Source organism: Mesoplodon bidens, assembly GCF_964165515.1.
Source record: "Mesoplodon bidens genome assembly, chromosome: 15".
Classification (NCBI taxonomy): Eukaryota; Metazoa; Chordata; class Mammalia; order Artiodactyla; family Ziphiidae; genus Mesoplodon; species Mesoplodon bidens.
This window is the reverse complement of record NC_138171.1, coordinates 80253897-80280453: the sequence shown is the minus strand read 5'-3', so window position 1 is coordinate 80280453 and position 26557 is coordinate 80253897. Positions and strand designations below refer to the sequence as shown.

Here is a 26557-nt window from a genome sequence, read left to right as displayed (position 1 = left end):
CCAGTACCGGTCCATGGCCTGGGGGTTGGGGACCTCTGCTATACAACATATACCATCAACCTTAGACGACTAAGGATATTTCAGAGTTCATGATTTTATTTGCATTTTATCAAGAACACTCATCACAGTAGCCTGTGAAAGGAGCTTCATTAAACTCCTAGAGATGCACCAAGCACAGATTGAAAACCCTAACCTACCTTGGCAGGATGTGCTGCTTCCTATCCATAAAATCTGATAGCATTGCCCCATACTGGTGAAAAGAGATGTGTCAGAAGGTATGTCATTTCAGTGTAAACAAATAGAATCTTGATTAAAAGATTTCCCATGGAATAACTAGCTGTCAGAATACAAGAACTGGCAGGACTTCCCTGGTGGTCCAGTGGTAAAGAATCCGCCTTCCAATGCGGGGGATGTGGGTTCCATCCCTGGTCAGGGAACTAAGATCCCACATGCTGTGGGGCAACTAAGCCTATGCACCACAACTACTGAGTTCAGGTGCCTCAACTAGAGAGACTGCGTGCTGCAAACTACAGAGCCCACATGCTCTAGAGCCTGTGTGCCATAACTAGAGAGAAGCCCACGCACCACAGCAAAGAGCCCACGTGCCGCAACAAAAGATCCCGCATGCCACAATGAAGATCCCGTGCCGCAACTAAGACCCGATGCTGCCAAAAATAAATAAATAAATAATAAATCTTAAAAAAAAAATACAAGAACTGGCAATATCTATGGATAGTGGAGTGAAAGCCAGGGCCTGTACTGACCACAAGGATGAATTAGCAGAGGAGAACCATGGTGAGATGAAAACATAAAACAAAAATAAAAGGAATTATGACTAAGGATATTGGGAACAGGCTGACAATTCTCCCTACCAATTAGATTACATTCATACATACTCTCTTTATTCATCCAACAGGCATTTATGAAGTGCTCACTATGTGCCAGGCATGTCGCTAGGTATTAAGAATATAAAGAAAATAATACGTAGTCGTCACTGTGAAAATGCTCACAGTCTTCTATAGGAGACAAACCTGTAGGTACCAGAATATAAAGGAAATTTTATTTAAATGTCTATTTAAATTTCATTTAAAATTTAAACTATTTAAATTTTATTTAAATAAAATACTTAGTATAGTGCCTGGCATAGGGTAAACTAACTATAAATGTTACCTATTATTAACAGTACAATACTCTGTTCCCATTCACTGGCTCCCCCAAAAAGATAAATTTTCAAAGAGTGAAGACTTTGATAAGCAACCTAAGGTCAGGGAAGAGGCACCCAAGGGCATAAGCTTTAGAAACAATAGAAGCTTTTTCTCAATTTGTGCAAATTGAGGGTGGCAACTAACTTGCTTAAGGTGATGAAGCACACGTTTGGGAAGATATATGGAAGGGATGATATTATGAGAAAGAAAAACATGAGACATTTTGCTTGGGGAAAATGGAAGTATGTGATCCACTTTTATTAAATCTCTGCTTTGTAGTGCATGATGCAAATCCTCTTTCCTGTCTTCTCTGGAAATCTTCATGAAGCCTAAACTGCAGTATATGTGTGTGTGTGTGTGTGTGTGTGTGTGTCTGTCTGTCTGGTGCTAATGTTCTGCTTAAGGTTGGCTCTGGTTGAGGAAAGGAGCTTCTGGAGGAGAGAATGGAGAGAGGAGGGACTGATCACAGCAAGGTCCATAAGCAAAACAAGACAAAACAAAGCAAAAGCATACCATTATAGGTGGAAGATAAAGGAAAGGTGAAAGCAGAATGAGACCAGTAAAAAGGAGAATAGTCAGCTCTATATGGGGAGGTCAGGAAAGGTTATACAAAGGTTATACAAAGTAGGTGGTATATAAGCTGAGTCATAAAGAATGGGTATTTCACCAGGGAAGATGGCGGAACAGGAGCGAGGAATAAGGGATATGTGGGAGAGTATGCAGACAGTGGTATCCAATTCCATCAAATAAAAGTAGTTCAACTCATCTGGAGAAGAAGCTGAAGAGGAAGCAAGAGAGAACTCAAACAATATAGCATCTTGAGCTCTTTATACAAGGATAAAATCCAGTCATCTTAGAGATGGATCAAAATAAAAAATTCAGGAATGGCAAATCACAGTAAATGAACTCACTTTTCTTGAATTTTCTTTCTTTTTTATTGTTTTTGTTAGTTTTCAATAGAAGGCAGTGCATATAAATTGACTTTATACTCCACCTCTTAAAAGAAGTCTCTAGTTTGTGTACTTTTATGGTGTTCTAGGTTCTAACAACCTACCTACAGATTCTGATCTCTTCATTCCCTACAGTGTTGGACATCTAAGTATTTCAGGAGTAAACAGATCACTAAGCAGCAGAACTGTTACTTGATTTCCTAAACGATTCCATCAAAATTAATGGCTCTTGCCTCTAGAAAAGGCTTCCTCATCTCTGTTTTCTAGCAGAAAAAAGGGAAATTTTCTAGAATTGCAATGAACTGCTTTTTGGTAAAACATTCCAGTGATTAACAATTCACATTGCTGTGACTGTAGTACTTAGTAAGCTTAGTCATTTCCCTTATCTACCTCTAGTGAAGAATATCAAATTATCTTCTGTATTGTATTCATATATTTAAAATCACGCTAATTTTCATTTCCAGAGGCTGAATAATTTTTTAATCACTTCTCACATATACAATTTTCAGTTCTTTAATCCTTCCTCTGCTTTGATAACTTCATGAATAAGCTTGTCTTATCTTGTTCCAGATTGTCATTCTTTTTTTTTTTTTTTTGCGGTACATGGGCCTCTTACTGTTGTGGCCTCTTATGCGGGCCTCTCACTGTTGTGGCCTCTCCCGTTGCAGAGCACAGGCTCCGGATGCGCAGGCCCAGCGGCCATGGCTCACGGGCCCAGCCGCTCCACGGCATGTGGGATCCTCCCGGACCAGGGCACAAACCCGTGTCCCCTGCATCGGCAGGCAGACTCCCAACCACTGCACCACCAGGGAAGCCCAAGATTGTCACTCTTTAAGAAGGTTTTCCTGTGAAATCCAGACCTCACTCATACCTGGGCTTCCTCTCTTAACTGCATAACTTCATATGAATTACCTCCTCTGCAGTGCTGATATAAATTCTTAAGTCTTATCTCCCTCACTTGATGAATGTTTCACAAGGGCAGGGAACAGGCTTTATATTTTTATATGAAGTGCCACTCCATTCTTGACTTTTTCCCTCTTAGGTTCTGTAATACCTCCTCTAACAGAAAAACAATATAATTATATCAACAAACATGTAAAAGGCACTCGATAGCATTCATCAGCCATCTCAAATAAAACTCTAATTATGAAAGGGATAACAGGATTCACCTTAAAGACTATATACCAAAATTCATCAGTAAACACTAAATACAGGAAAACACTGAAACCATTTCCATTCAAATAAAGAAAAAAAATAGGGACTCCTGCTTCACCACTATCATGTTTCAACATTGCCTTTGAAGTTCTAGCTAATGAAATGAGACTCCCAAATTACATGATTAACAAAAACATTGGGAAGAAAAGAGACAAAATGTCTTTCGTTCAAATTTGAGAAACAAGTAGAGTTAATGAGATAATTCAACATGGTAGCTGTATTTGAATAAAAATACCAAAAAATCAATACCATTTTACAAAAGCAATAATAATTATTAGTGGATATGTGAAACATAAATACTATTCATGAAACCAATATAAACTATAAAATATGCAAGAATAAATTCTTAATAAAGTTATATCTTCATAAATAAAACTTTAAAATCATATAAAAGACAAAGTAAGAATTGAAAAATACAGTTATAAGGTCAATGTTTTGTGGTGAGTGTGTAAACTGACAAATGACTTTAAAACTTATGTTATGACTAGAAAGCCAAAAATGTTTGCAAAAATGAATTCTAAAAGAGTACCTTCCTTACCAGATATTTTAACAGTCCATAAAGATGTCATAATCAATATAGCATGGTATGGCTACTGGGATAGACAAAATATCAATAAAAAAGAACAGAGTCCAGAAAATATGTATCCAGAGGATGTAACAGATGACAATAGTTGCATTTCAAATCAGTGGGAAACGATACTTTATTTATTAAATGGCGCTGACAGTTGGCATCCATGTGGAAAAAAATAAAGTTAGACCCCTATCTCATACAATATACAGAATAAATAGAATTATATTTTGAAAAACTAAATGTCAAAAAATAAAATAACAGCATTAGAAAATAAAATATTTTAAGAACTCTGAAGTGAGGAATATATCTTAAACAAATCAGGATACTAAGATGCTTACTTAAAGGGTTTAGAAAATTTGCACTTTGCTTTCCACGTATATTTCACATAGTTTTTCAGAATGAGTTCTATAATCAAATGAATTTTATTTCTATTTTCGCACTGTATTGTAAAATATTTCACTTGATGTTTTGTAACATTAATTCTGCATGGTAAGCAGCAAGATTATTTTCTTTTTCAGCTCATCTATTGAATTTGGTAGAATTTGTTTTTTTTTTAATTTCAGAATACTGTTGGATGCTCTTTTTTAATTAATTTATTTATTTATTTATTTTTGGCTGCGTGCAAGCTTTCTCTAGCTGTGGCGAGTGGGGGTTACTCTTCGTTGTGGTGTGCGGGCTTCTCATCATGGTGGCTTCTCTTGTTGTGGAGCACGGGCTCTAGGCACGCAGGCTTCAGTAGTTGTGGCACACGGGTTCAGCAGTTGTGGCTCACGGGCTTAACTGCTCTGCAGCATGTGGGATCTTCCCAGACCAGGGCTGGAACCCGTGTTCCCTGAATTGGCAGGCAGATTTTTAACCACTGCGCCACCAGGGAAGCCCCAGATGCTCTTCTTAAGTGCGCTTCTTCAGTCTTCTTAAGAGCACTTCTTCATCTTTTTGATAAATTCTCTTCCAGTTTTTTCATTATTTCTGATTTAATGGGAGCCCACTCTTTTAGCTGACCAGTTGTTGTTTCTCATCTAGAATATTCTTAAAAGAATTGTGAATAGCCTTTCCCTCTCTTGCCTGGATGTTTCTTTCTTTTTTCTTTTTTTTTTTTTTTTTTGCAGTATGCAGGCCTCTCACTGTTGTGGCCTCTCCCATTGTGGAGCACAGGCTCTAGACGCACAGGCTCAGCGGCCGTGGCTCATGGACCTAGCCGCTCCATGGCATGTGGGATCTTCCCGGACCGGGGCACGGACCAGTGTCCCCTGCATTGGCAGGCGGACTCTCAACCACTGCACCACCATGGAAGCCCAACCTGGATGTTTCTTTAGCAAACATACCTGCTAGACAGATCCCATTTTTCAGGCAGTGGAAAACGCATTGTGGATATCCCAGCTGCAGCTCTTCTGGGATTTGTAGTCAGCATTTTGGAAGTTGTTTGAGGGCATCCATTATAACCTGGGTCTTTTGGTAGACTTCTCCAATTCATAAGGTATGCACACACTAAAGCAGTTTTCCTCCAGTTCTTCTGGGGTCAACAGGATTAGAAGGCCCCTCCAAGAATGACAAACAGCAAGATTCCTTCACCTATATTAGTGAAGATAACATTAGCTGCTATAAAAATTTAGTGGTTTAACACAACAGAACTTTATTTTGTGCTCAAGCAGCGGTCCAGTGTAATTCTTGGTGGTCTACAGCTTTCCTCCACGTGGTGATACAAAGACCCATACACCTTCAGTCTTGTGGCTCTGACATTTCTTATGTCCTCAGAGCCTCCCACAACTAGGCAGCAGACAGGGAATGACAGCATGGAGAAGTCACACCTGCTTCCTGACAGCCTTGGCCTAGAAATGACAAACAGCATGTTCTTTTGCATTCCATTTATGAAAACTATTATAGATACAAAGCCCCACTTAGATGCAAGGGAGACTGGGAAATGTCATCTGGTGGAGTAGCTGCTTCTTGGCAATAATTCTTTATTATTCATGGGGAGCTCACATTTCAGTGAACTATATTAGCTGTCTGTGTCACATTATCCTAGCCCTCAGAGAGAGTTAAGGCTTCTCCTCTGCCCCCTACCCTAAGTCCCCCACAATATAATGAGGCAAGAAACTTATTTTCATTCAGGAAGTGACAAAAGAGCAAGAAGTGGTCACTTTATGACAAGGCCAGTAAGGAAGAGATCGCTTATAGCATTTAGGAAAGTATAAAAGCCATAAAAGTTAAGAGTTAGATGAGAATGCCATGGATAAGAAGGTTTCAGAAGTTAAAATAAAAATAGCATAGGGTCTTGGGGAGAATTTTTTTTTTTTAAATGGGGAGAAGAAGTTTAAAAGCATCATATAGTCATGTAAGAACTAAGGGTGGCTTGTAGAGGAACATTAAGGAAGATAGAGATTGAGACACAAAATATATAACCAGTCCATATGAGAGTCATAAAAACTCTGTTTAAATATTATTTCATTCAATTAGGAACAATCAGACATACAAAATCAAATACACTCAAGTAACCAGTATTTAGTGAGTTTTTAATGTATTCTTACTTTTGTAGCAATTATCTGCATTTTCTTTATTCTGCTAGAGGATTTCATTTTCAAGAAGCTATGTGGGAAAATAAGTCCCCACCTACAATTTGTAGACTTATCTTAAACCTTAAAATTTATCATCAGTGTGTCAAGCACTTAGGAGATTTAACACCATTATATTTCTCTCACCTAATTTGTTTAATTCATGAATTTGGAGAAAAACTTGCAAGAGTTAAAAAGAAAAAATGCAAGGGGTATTTTAGGGTTGCTTTTTTTTTTTTAAGTAACATAACTAATTACTATATACAGTATTTAAATCCTATCTATTAGGACCTGGTTAAACATTTGTCACGCATCTTCAAAGGTATTTATTTGCTCAGAGAATTTCTGATTTCATTTCATATGGTCACTAAAAAGTCTCTAAGATAACTTTAAAGAAACAGAAAAAAGGAAAACCCTTGCAAAGGTATGATGCTTCTCATTCATATCTAATGATGAAAAGCTTACAGTCAACAAATAAGAGACCTCACAAGGACTCCACACAGCATTCATCACAGCCTCCCTCACCAGACCCAGACCCACTTCAAAACCTTCAAACCGAAAGAAACCCAGCAAGGGAAGTTTGCCAACTCTTCTTGCCAAGTTGGCAGAGCCCTAAAGGTTTGAATGGGCTTCTCGACGTATCAGATAAAGGCAGGCATTTGGAGCCTGTGAAGCCTCCCTGGGCATAATCAGACCTGAGGTGAAATTCCATCAACCACTGCCATTTGCATACGATGTCAGGTATGCGGATGGCACAACTTAGGGCTCTGGCTAAGTGAATAGTTTTGCTAAGAAATAAGACAGAAGAAAAAATCTTAGAGTAAACATGAAGTAGGAAAGTTTTTTTCTCCTCAAGATGATCTTTTTCAGCTTTGATCTTTGAGACATGGGAGGACAAACTGGGTCTGAGGCAAGAGAAACTCCTCTCAGGTCAAGTACACGTTTGCTTATGAAAGAGGTGGGAACAGACTCAGGGACTGGAATTCCTTCCTGCCCCATGCTTTATCCACCAGGAAACATTGCTTCTGAGCTGCTTCCTAGCTTCTGGGCAGCAAGGCCTCCATTCATTTCTAAATGAGTAAGCAATTAGACTGCTTGACTGACTTTAGTTTTCCCACCTTCCGCTTTTCTTTAACCAGGATTTCTTTCATTCATTCACTGCTCCCATCCCTCCTACACTCAATGGATGCCTCCACCACCACCCTTCACCCAGCCGTGAGGTTATCCACACAACAGTATCTTCTTATTCCTTCACAGTGGGAACTCCCTGACTCAGAATTCAATGCTTTTTCTCTTCAGATGGCAAACACACAATGTTTCCTCACGCACTGGGAAACAAAGGACAACTCACTTGTTACGTGATTGCTACAAATCACTCCCAAGTTTCCCCTTGCATTTAATTTCTCTTTAAATATATCTTTCTATCGGAAAAGAAAATCTACCTGTTCGCTCTGGCTAATACCATGAGTTTTCACAGATACCCCTCCTGCTGTATCTATATTGTAAATTTATTTTAACCTACCCTACTCTTGACCTCCCTGAGAATTCCTGCCTGCTAGAACAGACTTTCTGTATCTCTATGTCTCATTAACTCTCCATCTCATTTCAAATCCAACTGAAATCCTCATTTTTTTTTCTCCCTTCAGACTGTATATCTTAAATAATAAATAGGTTGACAGGAATTAACTCCTTATTGAATTGTGTAGTATAGTTCCATGGAGCAAGTCATGGTAGAGGTGCCATGGAAAGCTCTGTACAGAATGAAATTTTATTGTACCTCATGATAGTTAAAGTATCATGCCCTAGAAAAGATGATTAAACAAACATGCAACAATATATACAACTTTTTTTTCAATGTCAGCATTGTGGAGATTTATAATTTTATAATTTATGTGGAGATTCTTCCACTGTAAAATTTAAAAAATAGTTGGAGAGCCATTGGAGTTGGGCTTTTTCATAAACTAAACTCAACAGACATTATGTTTAAATATTCCAAGTGTGGTGTGAAGTTAATTAAATTTTATGAGGCAGAATATATTTCAGAATATTTCAGATTATCTCTAAAGCGATTTTCAGGATAAAAGAAATCCAAAATGACCATAGACACCAGCTGGACTGGGAATGGTCTTTTTTCCAAAATTATATATATGTATGTGTATGTATGTATATATAAACACACATATATATTTAAATACATAACTAAAGAATATATACATACCATTTTTCTTACTCAAAAAATAAGCCTAATCTATCCTCAAGTTCACTCCTATCAACTCTTGCTTCCATCACTATCCAAACAGTCTTCCTAGATAACCAATGCATCAGCTCTAAGGAAAAGCAGTTAAGATTTGGCGTTCTTTCATTGTCATGTCAAACATCTCAAAGGATGGTGAGGAATAGAGAAATCATGCAGGTGATCTTAACTTATCTTCTGATTTACCAAAACACATTTACCAACCTGCCATTCTGGCACTGCCCCCCCCAACCCCATCTTACTGTACCATTCACTCCCTGCATCTGCTTTTTCCCAGTTCTTGTCAGCAGGTTATTAAAAGCTCACTTCTTTAGTTTCAGAGTTTCTCTATGAAACTCATATAAAAATAACATATAATAAATAGAACAGAATTTCTAAAACTTAACTTCCACTTTGTGAAAAAAAACTTTCCTCTAAGAGGCTTTTATGTATGGAATAGGGTAACTAGACAGAAGTTCTCTGTGCCCTCCTGAAAATAAAAACTCTGTGATACAGACTGGAGAGTCTGGTGAAGATAAAGAGGTTATTCCATTTTTATCTCTCCACCTCTGCATCTTCTTCCATAAACACAATCCAATTATGAGTTCTCCTGAGACAGGATAAAACTCACTCCAGAGTCATTACATCATTCTATCATTTCCATCCTAATCTGTATGTGATCCAAATTATTCCCACTTAATGACACTAAAATATTCAGAGAGAGAAGAATTAAAAACTGGCAACTTTTCCATCTACGGAAAGGAGGTAAAATACAAAAATAAGTAAATAAATGGTATCTTTTCAGTTTGATGATTTGTGAAATAAGCATCTAAATTTTCACGTGTTTCTCCCTTAATTAATCACAAAATATTTATACTTGTTTTTATTAAGGAATTATACAATATATTCTGAACACCCAAGAGACATTTTTTCTTTTCAGTATAGTTTTCTACTGGCAAGTAAGCTTAGAGTCCAGAGAAACTGCTTTCAATCTGACCACATGTCCTGATCAAATATAATCCTTGAGGAAGTTCAAAAGGCTGCCATAAATCTAGAAAACTTAAGCACCACTGCTAAGATACTAGGAAAGCATAAGACTTTCTCAAGCAATCAATCTGTACCCTAAAATAATCAAATAAATTTTTAAGTTAAAAATGGATTTTTCCTCACATTTCTGAATAGTTGTTTTGTCAATAAAGATTTTTAAAAGGGAATTTAAATATATCAGGTTGAAGTAAAATCTACAGTTTTAATGTCTAAACATCTAAAGGTAATTATGTTACCTTTACTTTCTTATTAAAGCATATGGATTAAAATATGTATAAATATATGATGCATAGGAGTTGAACCACAAGAGTCTAACTTATTGCAGAATCTTAAAAACAACTTATTAATATTAAATAGTTAATAACGGTCAATATTTTTTAGTATTTATTATGTGCTAGATATTATTTTAAGCACTTAACTTGTACAAAATCATTTAATCCCCACACAAATCTAAGAGGTAGGAAGTATATTTAACCTCATTAAGAATGAGGAACTGAGGCAAAGAGAAGTTAAATAACTTGCCGAATATCAAACAGGTATTATGAAATGAAGCCTGGAAGCAAACATAGGAGGTCTGGGTTCAGAGTCCACTCTTTAAACCACTACATAATATATGCGGCATAATTATTGCTCATCGTGTAGTTTTTCTCTTATGGACACATAGTCTGTAACATACTGGAAATTTCTAATGGGCAGAAACACCATTTTATTCATCTTCATATATGCAGGCACTAAAAAATATTCAATATACAATTAGCTAATAAAAGACATTACAATTTATTCCCTGCTCTGCTAAATAATTTTAAATGCACATCATTGATAATGGCTGCACTGTCCTAACTTTAAATTTTTAAATGTACGTAATGAATAAACTGTGCACTAACTTTAATTAAAAACAAAATAAAGGGAAGGGGAAAACTAGTTACAAAAATTCCACGACTGTAACAGATCAAGTGTCTTTTAGTCTTCCATATCCACTTATGGTCCTTTTCATTTGTATAATTTGTTTTATAGTGTTGAAATTATAAGGCACAGTGAGCAGTTTCATATTCTGTTATTTTCTTTATCATTAGATACAGAATTTCCCATAGTCTGAAAATTATAAAGTTGAATGGCTGCATATAAGCGCACTGAGTGGAAGCACAGCAACTTCTTTAACTAATCCCCTACTATTGGATATGTAGGTTGTTTCTATTTTGTTGTCTTAATTATAATGCTGTAAGAAAAAAATGGATTGACACATGGATAGATGACTACATGGAGAGAAACAAGAAGACTACATGGAGAGAAACAAGAAGACTACATGGAGAGAAACATGATAGGACAAGAATAGTCAGACATCAATGGTAGACCTGGGAGGTAGACATAAGAGGATTCACTACAAAATTCTTTCAACTTTGCTGTGTGTTTGAAAACTACTGTAATAAAATATTGAAAAAAATAATATCTTAATGAATAAAAATAGTTATTTAATAAAATGTCAACTTCACAAGGACAGGGATTTTTGTCTGATTTCTTTATTCTACTGGGGCCTAGACCAGTACCTAGAAAACAGAGGTGCATACTTCATAATATTTTGTTGAATGTGAACAATTTGAATATTATAATGGCATAAGAAATATATAAGCAATCAGGATTATCTCCACCTCCCTGTGTTTGTAGTTGTAACTTGTTGTGGGTTGTAGCTGTTTGGTTGTTTAGTGACTTTCCTAAATGATTTGTGTGAAGACTACATTTTTTGTCATGTATGTCCACTGAGGCCTCTGCTCTGTTGACTACTGATTTTATAGAAATTTCCTTAAAAGTTTGGAGACAAAAAAGAAAAGAGTAAAGGAAATGAAAGATAGGAAAGGAAAGGGGAGGAGAGGAGAGGGGAGGAGAGGAGAAAAAAGGAATGGAGAAAAATGAAGGAAAAGAAAAGAAAAAAGTACTCGCCCATCATTCCAGATTGGCTCCTGTTGGGGCACTTCTTCAACACTTATTCAGGCTATTTACAACTCTGCCTTAGCTTTCGCTTCCTTCTTCCACTGAGCCTAAAGCTGAGCCAGAGGTGAAAGCCAAGCATCTTCTCAGGTCTTTCCTGAGCATATATAAAGCCCTGGGCATGTGCATGGCTTTCCAGATTCTCTGCATATGCAGAAGGCTTTCAAGGCATTTTTTTCCCTATCTATCTCCTTCCCAGGCCCCTTCCTTCTCAGGTTTTCTCATCTGTCTGATATTTGTATAATCTCTTATCCTTTGTCTTACGTGACCACAGCTCGTATATTTGCCTTTAAACACTTTCAACAAATGCTGTCTGGGAGGTTGCCCAAGCCATGGGAAAGCTCTGAGGTGAAACAAAGACAAGGCTTTCAGGTGACCCTCAGGGAGGAAACAAACAGATCAATGCACACAACCATAATTCTCAGAGAACAGGGTCTATATTGCTCACTCTGGCACCAGCAAGCTGCACTAGGAACATGTGCCACTGTCTTCATGGCCACTGCTATCCTAGGAAGTGAGGGATGGTAGGCAGGTAAGTTAAAATACAACAATGCTCTCTCACCAAATTTCAGATATTTCCTTTTCTTTAAATGTTCCCCTGGTTGTTGTTAAGTTTTTTGCTGTTAGATTTGAGAGACCTGAAAGTTTTGATTATGACAGTTTTTGCCAGTTTAATCATTGCTTTACTAGAGAGATGGAGATTTGGAAATCCCTACTCTGCTATTTTTTTGGTAATGTCCCTCATAGGAAGACCTTATTAGCAGTTTAATTCCTTTACATGTCATAGGTTTATTCAGACTTTATATTTCTTCTTGAGTCAGGTTTGGGACTTTATATATTTCCAGGAATTCATCCAGTTTATCTAAGTTGACTAATATTTTGGCATAGGTTGTTCATAATAGTCCCTTGTAATCCTTTTAATTTCTTTAGGGTCAGTAAGGATGGCCCTTCTTTCATTCTCCATATTGGTAATTTGTGTCTCTTACTTCTCTTGATTAGTCTAGCATATGGTCTATACTGGAAAAGGTTCTATGTTGCTTGAGAAAAATATATATGCTGAATTCACTGGGTGGAGCACTTGTATATACACCAGTTAACTGGTGTATGAGGCTTTGTTCATTTCTCTTCAATCATTTTTCTCTGTTCTTCAGAATGGATAATTTTAATTGATCTATCTTCAGGCTCACCAATTCTTTCTTCTGACATCTTTAATCTGCTATTAGACACTCTTAGGGCTTTTTCATTTCAGTTATTGTACTCTTTAAATCCAGAATGCTGAAATTTCTAACTTGTCATTGAGATTCTCTATTTGTTGATTCATTATTGTCATACTTTCCTTTAATTATTTAAACATATTCCCTTTGGTTCCTTGAATATATTTATAATACTGTTCTGAATTCTTTGCTCAACTGAACATCTGGGGACACTCAGTGACAGTTTCTATTAACTGCTTTTTTGTTGTGGTGGTAAAATACACATAACATAAAATTTACCATTTAACTGTCTGTAAGTGCACAGTTCAGGGTCAGTAAGTACACTCTTATTGTTATGCAACCACCACCATCACCATCAATCTCAAGACCTCTTCATCTTCCCAAACTGAAACTCTGCACCCATTAAACAACAACTCCCCATTCCTCTGGGCCCCTGGCAACTACCATTCTACTTTCTGAATGTTTTTTCCCTTTGAGAATCAGCCACAGGTTCCTGTTTGTTTGCATGTTTCATATTTTTTTTTGAAAACCAGACATTTTGGATAACATACTTTAGTCGCTCTGGAATCTGATTATTTTCCCTCTGAAGATTGTTGTTGTTTGTTGTTGCTGTTGTTGTTGAGGAGGTGGTTTATGTGCTCATTTTGTTAGGCACTTACTTGGGCTAAGTCTCTGAAACAAATCTTTCCCATGATGAGAAGTCTCTAATATCTTTGCTTAGATTTTTTAATTCCTGCTTTTATTTTTAATCCCAGCTTGTGAAGGATTGCCCCTACTTAACTGCAGCTGAGTTGTCAGCCAATGATTGGACAGTAATTTTGCTCAAACACCTTTCTGTGGGTAAGAGAGCACAATCAAAGCTCGGGCTATTTTCAAATCTCTGGCTTTTCTATTTTTCTGGGCCCTGTTTGTCTCTTGTGCACATAGATATAGCTTCAGGGAGGGCCAAGAGTATACGAAAGTCTTTGAGCTTCCCTAGTCTCCACTGCACATGTATTCAGCCTCAGCCAGAAATATGTTTGTCCCAACTACAACCACAACTCAGGCTTTGACCCTTCACCTGGCTAAGATCTTCACTTCCACTGACGGTTCTTCTGGGCATGATTGTCACCCACATCCAAGTCAAGTGAGTCTCTTGACCACAGCAGCATAGCCTGCTCCTTGCTGGCAGAATTTCCATACCAACCAAACTGGGAAGGTGGGGACGGGAGCAAGAATGCTGAAATTTCCAATATACTTACCTGCTATTCAACAGTCTCTGAAGTGTAAATTCTTCTCAAATTGTTGTATTTCATGGTTTGTTTTTCAGAATTCTAAAATGGTTTGGGTTTTTTTTTTTTTTTTTTTTGTCCCACTTTAAAGGTTTTTGTTTTTCGTGTTTTTTTTTTTTTTTTTTTTTTTTTTTTTTTTTAGGGAATTTACCAACCTCCTTGCTCTGTTATAGCCTGAAGTCTGCTCTTTAATCACTTTTATTCAGAGGGGAAATCCTCAAAGTGGGGTCTTCAGATTGGCATGTCAGCATCAACAGGGAACTTATTAGAAATGCATATTCTTGGGCTCTACCCCAGACCTATTGATCCAGAAACCTATAAAGTGCTCAGTAATCTGTATTTTAACAAGCCTTTTAGGCAATTCTGATGCACACTAAAGATTAGAAATATTAGAAATATTCTTTGATTCAGAGCATATTTAATAATAATAGTTGTTGTTGAAGTTCTCTATTTCAGGGGAAAATGGACAAATATAAGAACACTGTAGGTGTCTTGTCAAAGTTATTTTGTATTATCTGACAAAGGATTAGTTAAGTGTTGGCATATCCTTTGAACTTGGGTCCAAAGACCGGCAGGAATATTTTTCTATTTTTAGGCTAAAAATTAGTGTTGCCTGATGTGTGCAAAGAAGTACTAGAAAGGATTTAAGAGCACCAACCTGAATGTTATCCAGATGTACTACCATGCTACATTCAAACTTGTGGAAGCTGAGATTTAGTACTATTGCCTTTCTAAAAATGTACTTCCCCCTATTACCATATTTCTTCACTAAAAAGACTTGACTATACCAGGATAATGAAGATGTATTTTTGCACAACTGGTATGGTATGTTCCTAAAACCTACATTATTTATGGACCTGCATTTGAAAGGCATAAGGTCATTCTTCTTTCAACCAAAAGTATCCTTATAGTAACCAATTTGTAATTAATAATCTCTAAGCAACATTTAGTGAAAAAGCAAACTTTAGAATGCATATAATATATACTGTACTTATGCAAAGTTTTAAAACAAAGCAATATTACCTATTGTTTATAGATACATATGTATATAGAACTATGACAAACAGAAAGTAGCACTTCAAATGCATAATGATTGTTTCTGTGTGGAGGAGAAATAAAACTGGGAAGAGAAGTCAAAAAAGTTTTCAGCTTTACAGTGTTTCATTTCTTTTATTTAAAAATATGACAAAATCTAAAGCAGAAACTAATAAAAAATAAACAAATAAACCACACCTCAAAAAAATATGACAAAATCCTCACAAATTTTGAATATTAGAAATATTATCAGTATTTGCACAGGATGAAGTAAAAGGAAGAATCCTGCGGTTAAAAAATAGATACTATAGTTTACTTAAACTAAGGGGCAATTCTCAGACAGAAAGACAGATAAGTCTAGAAATTACTGATTCTTCTATTCCCAGAAAATAACTCTGAGGGTTAAAAGTTAATTCCAGAGAATGAGGGTTAGACACAGGGATGAGACATGGGAATTTTATTCTCAAAGAATCAAATTTGTTATTCAGAGAAACCAGAAAAGGAGAGTTTAGAGACACATAAATCTATGGCTACATCCTTATTCCCATAATTAATTACAGGTTAATTTAAATTAATGAATTCATGGTACAATGGTTAAAGATGGGGATACTGAGTCAGAGAGTCTCGTTAAAATATTGCATCTGCCAATATTTTGTCATCCTAACCTCTCTGAACTTTTGATCTTTCATCTTTAAAGTGAGAATAATAACAGAACCCACCTCCTAGGACTACTGACACAATTAAAGGAGATAATGCGTGTACCAACCTTACACAGTGCCCGACACAGAGCCAGTAACCTATAAAGGTTGGTTATTGTGATCATTCCTTTGTTCATCTGACCAGCAGTTAGTTGGTACGTACCTATTATATTTCAGAATCTCGGCTGGGTTCTGAGGATACAGCAAATGAGTAAGACAGACATAGTCCCTGCCATTATAGAACCTATAATTTATCAGGGAAGGGAGACAGTTACCTAAGAAAATACACTAACTTTGATGGAGACACAGCAGGGAGGATGATAGTCTTGATTTGTATAGGGCATGCAGAGGGGTCTGCGGAAGGATTACTTAAGTGGAGCCCTAAAGGATGAGTAGGAGTTCATCTGATGAATAGAGCAGGGGCTTAGGACTAATAGAGATGTAGAATTATTTGTGACTTAACAAAATCCAACTAGTGAATTATGCCTTTTTCCAATTATAGAAGAAATGAAACTTGGACCTTTATAGATGTCTTTGTTGTGTACGTCCTACAGAGCTGACCCTGCAGGCACAGACATCATATACAACATATCTGTGAGTCTGAGGCCTTGGGTGTGCTCAACCTCCAGAATGAGATGCAGATGTTGGTGGATATTTAGCTTAGCGGAGGGCTTTGTGCTCCTTGCAGCCATTTCTGAAAAGTGGGGGTTTTGTTGTTGTTGCTTTGTTTTGTTTGTGTTTTTTTGGCCAGAAATAACCCTATAGCAAAAGCAGAGGAAGTGTTTTAGCTACAAGCTCCTGACATGTCACCTCTTGCATACTGTCCTCTGGAGAATGCCCTGATGTTGTGAATTTCTCAGTCCTCCTGCTTGTTCCCCCCAAGTTGTTCATAGTTGAGTCCACTGACATTCTCCACACACAAGTTCTGTTCATCCCTGCTTCCAAAGCCAGTTGTGGAGACTCAGATACTTAAGCGGCTTCCACCTTCTCTGAGCTGGAGCTTGTCTTGTATCACTTTTTCAGACCTGTAGTCTGGGTACCAACCTCAGCACTGACCCCTGGGCTCCAGACTGTTGCCCAGGTCTCTTCTGCTGCCATTCTAGTCTAGGTTCAGGGGCCCCGGTAAGGATACGGGGTCTTCTCTGCCACCCTCCAAGGTACAGCATACTCCCAATCCTCTACCTCTTGTGTGCCTGATAAGCTTCTGTTGGATTCGTTCCTCCTTCCTTCCACTTCCAGGCCCGGCTGCCTGCTGGACCTGTACTGTATATGGGCCATCAATACTGTTCTGTGGGATTCCTTAGCTTTTCCCCAGTGCCAAGTAATTGCTGGAACAGGGAAATGCTGCTGTTTCTTGTTCTTCCTGTGCTTTGAGAGACAGCCTCAGCCCATGTCCTGCCCTAAAGGATGAGCTTAGCTCACTTGATCCTGGCCTGGTAAGGTTTCAGGAAGTTAGAATATATCATGCTCCAAGATATAATAATTTCTGACTCTGGGTATTTAAATACTTGAGAGAAAGGTTCCTTATAACCAATACTGCACAGGATGAAATGAACTACTATTAGGATAATCTTCCATCTATATTTACATGTAAAATCCTTTGGCTTATTTGGGGTTAACTAAAGCACCATTATCTATATTAGCTTTCTGCAAAAGAAACTCTTCCCTGCCACACACAGATATTTGGATTTCTATTATCCAATAATTCAGGTTATTCCTCTTTATTTGGATATAACATCACCACATCTTACAATTATCCAGCACCTTTTCATCTTTCAGTTTTAGACTATAATGATAATAATAATGACAACTATGGTAATAACCATTGATCTAACACCTTGTATTTGAAAAACACTTTACAATGAGCAATTAGTTATTCCACCTCTGTAAAATAGTTACTTATCATAATAATCACCTTTTCAGAGGAGGAAACTAGGACACAAAATAATGAATTTATTTTCACTTATTAAAAAAATAAAATTAACGACTTTTGGCCAAAGACAGAGCTGCAGCAATACATGATCATGTAAAGCAAAAGGAAAGGACTTTCTGAGTAAACCACAGGTCCACAGTGTCTATGACTGGACTCCTGAGATCCCCATTCAGAACTGGCCAGGTTCATTCCTCACTATCCTCCACTGCTTATCTCCAGTTTAGCTGTAAATGAAAACAGCTCCAAAGAATGAAAAAGGATTCTTAATAGTGCTGAAATTGAAAAGATTATTAAAGTGACTTTCAAAGAAATTGCCCCACCTTTTATTTCTCTGGAGCCACAACAGATATAGTAAAGAAAACCATTCTCCCCCATAAACTGAAGCGATATAATCTAGTGATCCCAAAACACAAGAGACTTGACCTGCAGTATTTTGCTTGGACTTTTATTTCCTACTGCGCACTTGCAGGTCACATTCAGAGTCTCCTTGAGGATAAGGGATAGATATTTAAAAACAGGAGCTCAATAAATTTTTTTTTGGATAGTTTTGAAAAGGTATTACCTTTAACACAAGTAGATAAGCTACAGAAGCATGATATTATATCTACTATATAATTAGATAGATATATAGACATATCCTGGAAGCTGTGTAAAGTACTTCCTAATTCTAAATTATTTGTTTTTAAATATAAATCTATGCTTCTAAGCATTTAGGCCCCATTTAGCTAGCTAAACACAGTGAGAGCATTCATAAAAGTCCAGAATTTTTACCAAGGAATTTCAATTTCTGCAAAGAGGGCTCTCACATTAAAAAAAATTATTTCATAATATTTTTTCCTATCTTTGAGCACGATTTACCTATCTAAACATTTCTTAACAGAATTCCTTAAACGTTACATTTTTCCAAAAGTTAACATGAAACAAAAATACAAAAGAAATGTAAAATAATATTCACCAATTATGAAACTATATTTTAAAATGCCATCCTCCCAAATCAAAAACAAAATGGAAACAAATGAACTTAAATGAGTATCCAGTTGAAAGCACAAACATATTGAAATACTATCTTTTAGAGATACATATTGAGATCAGCTATTGAGGAGGAATCCATACATTGAAAGAGACATAAAAGACATACCAACCAAGCAGCATATAAATCTTATTTACATCACAATTCAAGCAAATATACTGTAAAAAATAAAATCATAAATTGATAGGAATAATATGAACAGTGACTAGACAAATGATGATACTAAGGAAAATTTTCACATTTAAAAATGATATTTTTATGATGCTAAAATAAAAAGAGAAAAATACACTCCCTGTCTTTGAGAGGTGCATATCAAGATATTTACAGATAAAATGATATGATTCTTGGATTTGCTTCAAAATAATCTAGGTGTTTGAGTGGATGGAGGTGTAGATGAAACAAGGTTGGCTGAGAGTTGAAAACTGATGTAGCTTCATGATGAGAAAATTGGATTCTTTATACTATTTTAATCTACATGTGTACATGTTTAAAATTGTCTATCAACTTAAAAAAAATAACAGAATTGATATAGCAATCTTTTGTGGGGGAGGTGGGAAGTGGGTTTAAATTCCTTTTTACTCAAATTTACATTTTGGCAGCTCTTTCAGCAAGGATCTATGATTAATTTTTTCAATGTTTATCTGAAAATGTCTTTATATTTGCCTCACTAGTGAATGATAGTTCCTGTGGGCAAAGAATTCCAGGTTGACATTAATTTCCCTCAGATATTATTTCATCACTTTTTAGTATCTATTGTTGCTTATAATTTATCTGTCAGTCTAAAAGTTGCTTCTTCATAGGAAATACTTTCTTTCTGATGTCTTTTAAATCTTTACCTTTCTATTGTATGTTCTATAGCTTTACGATAATGTGTCCACTTCTTGATTTGATTTTTCCTCACTAGAAATCAATAACGTGTGTTCTTTGAGATAATTTATTTCTTTGGCAATTGTGAAAATTTTTCAACTATCTTCTCCTCATATATTGCCTTTTTTTCAATCCTACTTTCTGGAGTTCCCATTGTATAGATGTTGAATGTCTGCCCTCTATCTAACTTTCCCTTTCATATTTACCATCTATTTATATCTCTGTGGTGCATTCTGGGTAATTCCTACAGTGTTATCCTCCAAGTCACTAATTCTCTCTTCAGTTACATCTAATATGATGTTATCATATCTGTTATTAGAGTTTTTTATTCAAAGTCCACATTTTTCACTCCTAGGATTTGTATTTGTTTCTTTTAACGTCTGCCTTTTCTTGACCATGATATTTTATCACTTTATCTTAGAGTTTGAATTCTCATTTTTATAGCTTTAATTGTGTTAAATGTATTTATTGATATTTTTGATTCTCTTTTAGGATGCTTTCTAGCTACCTTAAGTTCTTGGGAGTCTGATCCTGATATCCATGACTCTTGCATATTTGGTGTGGATTTTGGACTGTTTCCTTTTTTTTTAAGTAATAGATTATCTTTTAGAAGAGTTTTAGATTTATGGAGAAATTGAGAAGATAGTAAGGAAAGTTCCCATGTACTTCACATCCAGTTCCCCCTATTATTAACATCTTAAATTAGTGTGGTACATTGTTACAATTAATAAGCCAACACTGACATATAATTATTAACTAAGGTCCATAGTTTATTCATATTTCCTTAGTTCTACCTAATGTCTTCTTCTGTTTCAGGATATCATCCAGGATACTACATTATAGTTAGTTGACACATCTCCTTAGGCTCCTCTTAGTTGTGAGAGTTCCTCCAATTTTCCTTTTTTAAATGATATCAAAATATGATAGTTTCAAGGTATATTGATCAAATATTTTGTTGAATGCCCCTCTATTGGAATTTGTATGATACTTTACTCACAATTAGATTGGAGTTATAAAGTTTGAGAGGAAAATAACAGAGGTAATGTGACATTTTCAATATATCATATCAAAGTACATCTTATCAACATGATTTATCACTGTTGGTTGTGACTTTCATTACCTGACTGAGGTGTTTATCAGGTTTATCCACTGTAAAGTTCCTAATGAGTTTTATAATTTCTGAAAATGAGATAATTTTGGCATGGCTTTTTCTTTGTGAGAAAACCCCATGGCCTGAGTCTTGGGCACTTATCTTCAGAGTGATTGTGAGTTTGCCTCTAATAGTAGCCCTGGGGGCCATTTTTTATGTTAATTTTTTGTGTTTGGGATTCTCAGATACATAAGCAGTGTAGATTTAAGTACCAAACACAAAGACGTTTCAGGATCAAGATACGAACTTTTTAGGAGTCTTCCCCATAGTTTTCTTGAACCAGTAGGGAATTTTTTTCAAATCCACGCTTCAATTGAGATTACAACAATTTGATGAACTTGGCTTTAGGTAAGGATCTAAGTTCTACCCTCCTACTTTATGCAGTCCTATTTCTAATCCCTAAATGAGAACTAGCTTTGTGGTCCCTAGTGTCCAATGCCCCATCACCATGTACACTACCACAAGACACTCACAGTATACAGTTTATATTATAGTTTTGGTTCACTTTGTTTTTTCAGTACTCCCATATTTATGGCACCCAAAGATGTAATTTCTTTCTTGCAAGCTGACAAATATACTACAATTAATTTATATTTTATTTTATCCATAACTTAAATGAGTTGTTGCAGGGAGATTTTCTGATTTCCTCAGGCAACCGTATCTTTAGAATCTAAAGTCCTTCCCTCAATCTAGTTGGGTCTCTCTCCGCCAATAACACATGTGTGAAAAATTCCTTCCCATGTTATCTGTTCTGTAATGATACCACTATTGCATTAAAAATTTTCTAAGTCTCAATGGTTTATATTATTAATAGGCAAAACACCTGTCACAATGAACATCTAAAATCTTTTATTGAGTTGTGTGAAGAAATATTCAACAGAGATGTATCATTTTAACTTGTGTAATTTAAGTTAATTTAAGTAATTTAAGTGTAAATTGAACTTCAGCCATGAAAACTTCAGAGTAAATGATCTTACTTTATTTTTATTCTAAAGACTGAACACACTGATCACACAAAGGCTTCACGGGACCCCCACAAGCTAATGAAATGAAGCATGAATCAGAGAAAAGAAGCAAGTATCTTTAATGGTGCACAAAATTATGAACCTAAAAAGTGATTATTTACTGTAATGAAACATAAAGTAGAGGTTATAGCTTCAATGCCTTCACAGCCAGTTCTAAGTAACCTACCTTTTTTTTTTTTTTTTTTTTTTTTTTGTGGTACACGGGCCTCTCACTGTTGTGGCCTCTCCCGTTGTGGAGCACAGGCTCCGGACGCGCAGGCTCAGCAGCCATGGCTCACGGGCCCAGCCGCTCCGCGGCATGTGGGATCTTCCCGGACCGGGGCACGAACCCGTGTCCCCTGCATTGGCAGACGGACTCTCAACCACTGCGCCACCAGGGAAGCCCTAACCTACCATTTTTATGTCTTAATATTTTAAATTACAAGTGTATTACAAAATCAATTCATTGTTTTCAATGAAAAACCTAAATCAAGTAACATATTAAGAGATTACTGTCCATAATTCTCATTGTCCATCGTTCTTCAAGCATGAAATAGAGAGTTCAATAGCTAAGCCAACCTACATAAAAACTTTTCCTAAGGCATGTCGTTGATTCTATTTCTCAATGAATGTTAAATCTTATTAACAGGCACATTAGCACTTTAAACTTTTGCCAATAGGTTTGAACAAGAAAAATCAATAATGACAATAATATTTCAGAATGAAAGGTATAACTGGTTAAATACCTGCAACATGACAAAACATGAATGAGATAATAGCCTTTCCCTCTTTCCATGTAATGCAAATTTCCTGCATTTCATTTCCACATCTATACAAATAAATATTGTTCTCCTTATCCCCCAGAACTTAAAAAATATAACCACAGTATTTAAAGAAAATGATAATATCCTAGCTATATAAACTTCTTAGAAATAAAAGGTAATACAGTGCCTAAAATAATTACTGCATAAATATGCATATGATCCTCAAGTTGCCTGCTATAAGTCTTTTTTAAAGTTTTGTCTTTTCATTTAGAGATCATCTAAAGATAAAGATATTACCTTTCTACAGCAAACTGGACAAAACTGAAATATCTAACCATGTTAAAAATCCAGGATGAAAGATAGTAATACCTCAAAATTAAAATGAAATACCTACTACATGTGGTAGAAGCTACCAGGGGTGTAAAAATGAGTATGAAAGCCACTTTTTTTTTTTTCAAAAAGTTTATGCCCTAATTGGGGAATGTATCTTTCCAGGTTCAATCAGCTTGGCAAGAATGAGAAGGGGCATTTTATCTGCACAGGGCTGCCCCTTTGACAGGGTTTTAGATGGGGCAGTTTCACTCAGAAGGGGAAGTAGGTAAGTACTTAATATGATGAATAATTTCAAAATTAGCTTTAGAATAGAGGGGTCATGGTGACCAAAGTTAGAGGTGGAATAATCAAGGCATGTCCTCAGAATGGCCAATAAAAAGGGAAGTTCAAGCAGAGACATGACCTGGATTTTATACCCTCCCCTTCCTCCGCTAGGAAGCATCTGAAAGGCTTAATGACAAACGGCAGACAAGATTAAGGCAATCAGGACTGGGTCAAACTTCTAAGAATAGAACTAGACAAGCTCATGTGGAATGAGGAAGACATATACTAGAGATCCAACTAGTGTGGGCAGCTGCAGAGTTTGTCCCTAGACTGAGATGCAAGTGAGGTGGTGAGAGGAAAAGGCAAGGCAGGGAGGAGCCTGTGTTGGTGTGACCATCAGACTTTGCTCGGATTGCTGTGATGAACCTTTGCTGCCAACACCATTAGTACCAGAGTTCCTTTCTTCAGTTCTAACACTGTTCACTCCATTTTAAGTGGCATGCCTGAAAGGTCAGAGGAAGCTGTTTAACCAAAATCTGGATAACACGACTGCAGAACAGTGAGGAGGACTGCTGAAGCATAGCAAGATCTCTGTAAAATATATCTACATCAAACAGTGAAAAATACAACTGAGTGGGTCATTTCCTTCCTCTCCTGGAAAATAACTCATCCTCCAAGATTTCTCCAGTGTCACCTCTCGTGGGAAGCCTTCCCTGACCACTCCGACATGTTGGCTTCATCTTTTCTGCTTCATTTTTCCTGTATTGAGAACCTTTCTAGTTCTTATTATATTAATATGTGAATAAATATTTATACTTCAGACTGCACTTGGTTATAAGAATCTTTCCTACCTCAATGTCAAGACTAGTATACAATAGGTAATCAGTACATACTATTGACTGTGAAAGAGAAAAAGGAAAGAAAGAAAAAAAGGAAGAGGGCAAAATGAAGGGAAGAAAGAAAGAAGGAAGGGAAGAAGGGAGGGAGGGAGGACAAAGGTAGGCTGGTTCACTATGTGACTGCATGTTGTCAGACCTGGCCTGGCTCCTGGTCAGCACACTCCACTTCCCCTCTATCTTCCTCTCAGCTGAGCCTCCTTATCGCCCCTAGCAGGCTTACCCACCTGCAGTGCCCAGGATCAATCCCACCTGACACAGTCAGATCTTAAGCCTTATTTTCCATAGATTTGGCATCACATCCCTTTCTAAAGCTCTAATCCTGAGACCGGGTACCCACCTGACCAACAAGGCCAGGGCTCCTGAGTTTCTTTCACCAGGCTGCTCTGTCCCACGACTGAGAGACAGTTGCTACTCCCCAGGCCCATGGCTGGGACTCCTCCAGCTGCTGAGCAGAGGCCAGCAGGCTAACTCACTGCCAGACACGCTTGACTGACTCTCATGAGGGGTCAGCCCCAGCACGCTACCTGCTTTAACCAGACTGGCTCCCTCACTGTGGACCACCCTCCTAGATTCCTCCCAGCATGCCTAAGGCCCAGCCAGATCTTAAGGTTTAACAAGAGTGGAACATGTAATCACCGTGCGGATTTGGTTCTGTACGTGGAGGGAGGGTGACAGGGCTCTCCACTCTGCCTGTGAATGTTTAAGAAGTAATTTATGAAAGCAGTTCCACTTAAACACACTCAAAAGACCCTTTAAACATGTTGTTTCTCATGTTAGGAACTCTTGGTAGAAACTCAGATTTTTTTGTGAAAAAATTGTTTTTCAGGATATCTGTTTTGGTTTTTAAAGAAGGAATCTGATACCTGATGCCTATTCTATTGATATTAATATATCATTTTAAGTCAAAAGATCCATGCAAGGAAAACCCTTGGAACATCTGAAAGAACATGGGGAATAACATCTGCTCAGATAACTCAGCCAAACAGAGACCATGATTGGTCACAGGGAAAGGGCTGTGTTTATTGCCAAACCAATAATCAGTACGGACACACAATAGTTCCTAAATTAGTATTTGTTGAGTGAATGAATGAATGAACATGTGCTTATATGTGTGTTTGTATGTAGAAATAGGTAATGGGCAGGTGGAGATACACTGATGGTATCTATTGCATGACACCAAATGTTTTTATGATTTTGCTGCTTTTGAAGTACACTTGGTACTTCACCTTGTTACACTTTGGGCCCGCTTTCAGAGGCACAAGGAGAGCAAGAAGCCTTTGGTGGTGGAGAAGGGCATAATATACGCTGTGTTCTCATTCTAGAAAAGCAACTTTCCCACGAATTCCATCTGAGGCTGAGAGTTAGTTTAGTGGTGTTGCTTATACCTAGAGTTTTCAAAATTAATCTGCCACAGAATCACCTCAAGGATAAGGTCTAGAATTACAGTATTGATACTAATATATTATACATATACATGTATATATATGTATGTGTGTATGTGGGTATAATTTTAAAAAGCAGTTCTACAAATTTATGCGTATAAAAGGCCAACATTAAATTGCCACTCTGTCAGGAAATGTCAACTTAAATGTCTAACATTATGCCTCAGGCTTCAGCTCTCAGGAGCTTTGACAGACTAAAAGGGGAAGCAAAACCCGTAAACCATATCTTGTTTGGGTTCTATTAGCAGGTTCTGGTCTTATTGTGATGATGAAAAGGAAAGACATCATCTAAAGTAAGAGACTGTAAATTTTGTTCCAGTCTGTTACATAATGATCTGAAAGGAATTGAGGAAGTAGCTCTTTAATTCTGCTTTTTCTTTCTAATTCTGCTTCTTGACATAATTTAAGATTGGCTACAAAGGCTTTTTTTTATTATATATTCCAAAAGTATGACATCACAGGACTTTGTGCATGTAAAACATGTTTATTACAGATGAGTGAATACGTATTTAAAATGCAATGTGCTCTAAGACTAAACCTCAAGTACACAAAAAAGGTATATGAATCTGGACGGCAATCCAGAAGTACCGTTAGACAGTGCTATTGTATGTACTTTCAAATTATCAACTGAGCTTAAGACTTGTGAAAATTAGCCAAGGAAAGCATCATCCATATCTCAGCTGCACGTTTTCCTGTGCTCTCCTTAATTTTTCCTGGTGTGAACAGAGTTACCTACTTTTGCATAGAAAAGGCAAATCTAAACAGCAAAGATATATTAAAAATCACAGAGCAGAGAGACCTTCAAGATAGTGTAGGAGTAAGACGTAAAGATCACCTTCCTCCCCACAAATACATGAGAAATACATCTACATGTGGAACAACTACGGAACATCTACT

At 36.8% G+C, this 26557-nt stretch overlaps 1 protein-coding gene across 2 annotated transcripts in view; it reads right to left on the bottom strand.

Moving 5' to 3' along the window:
• The window catches only part of MACROD2 (mono-ADP ribosylhydrolase 2), a 1988024-nt gene that overhangs the window by 1521718 nt on the left and 439749 nt on the right, over positions 1-26557 (bottom strand). The gene's annotated exons all lie outside the window — the stretch shown is intronic.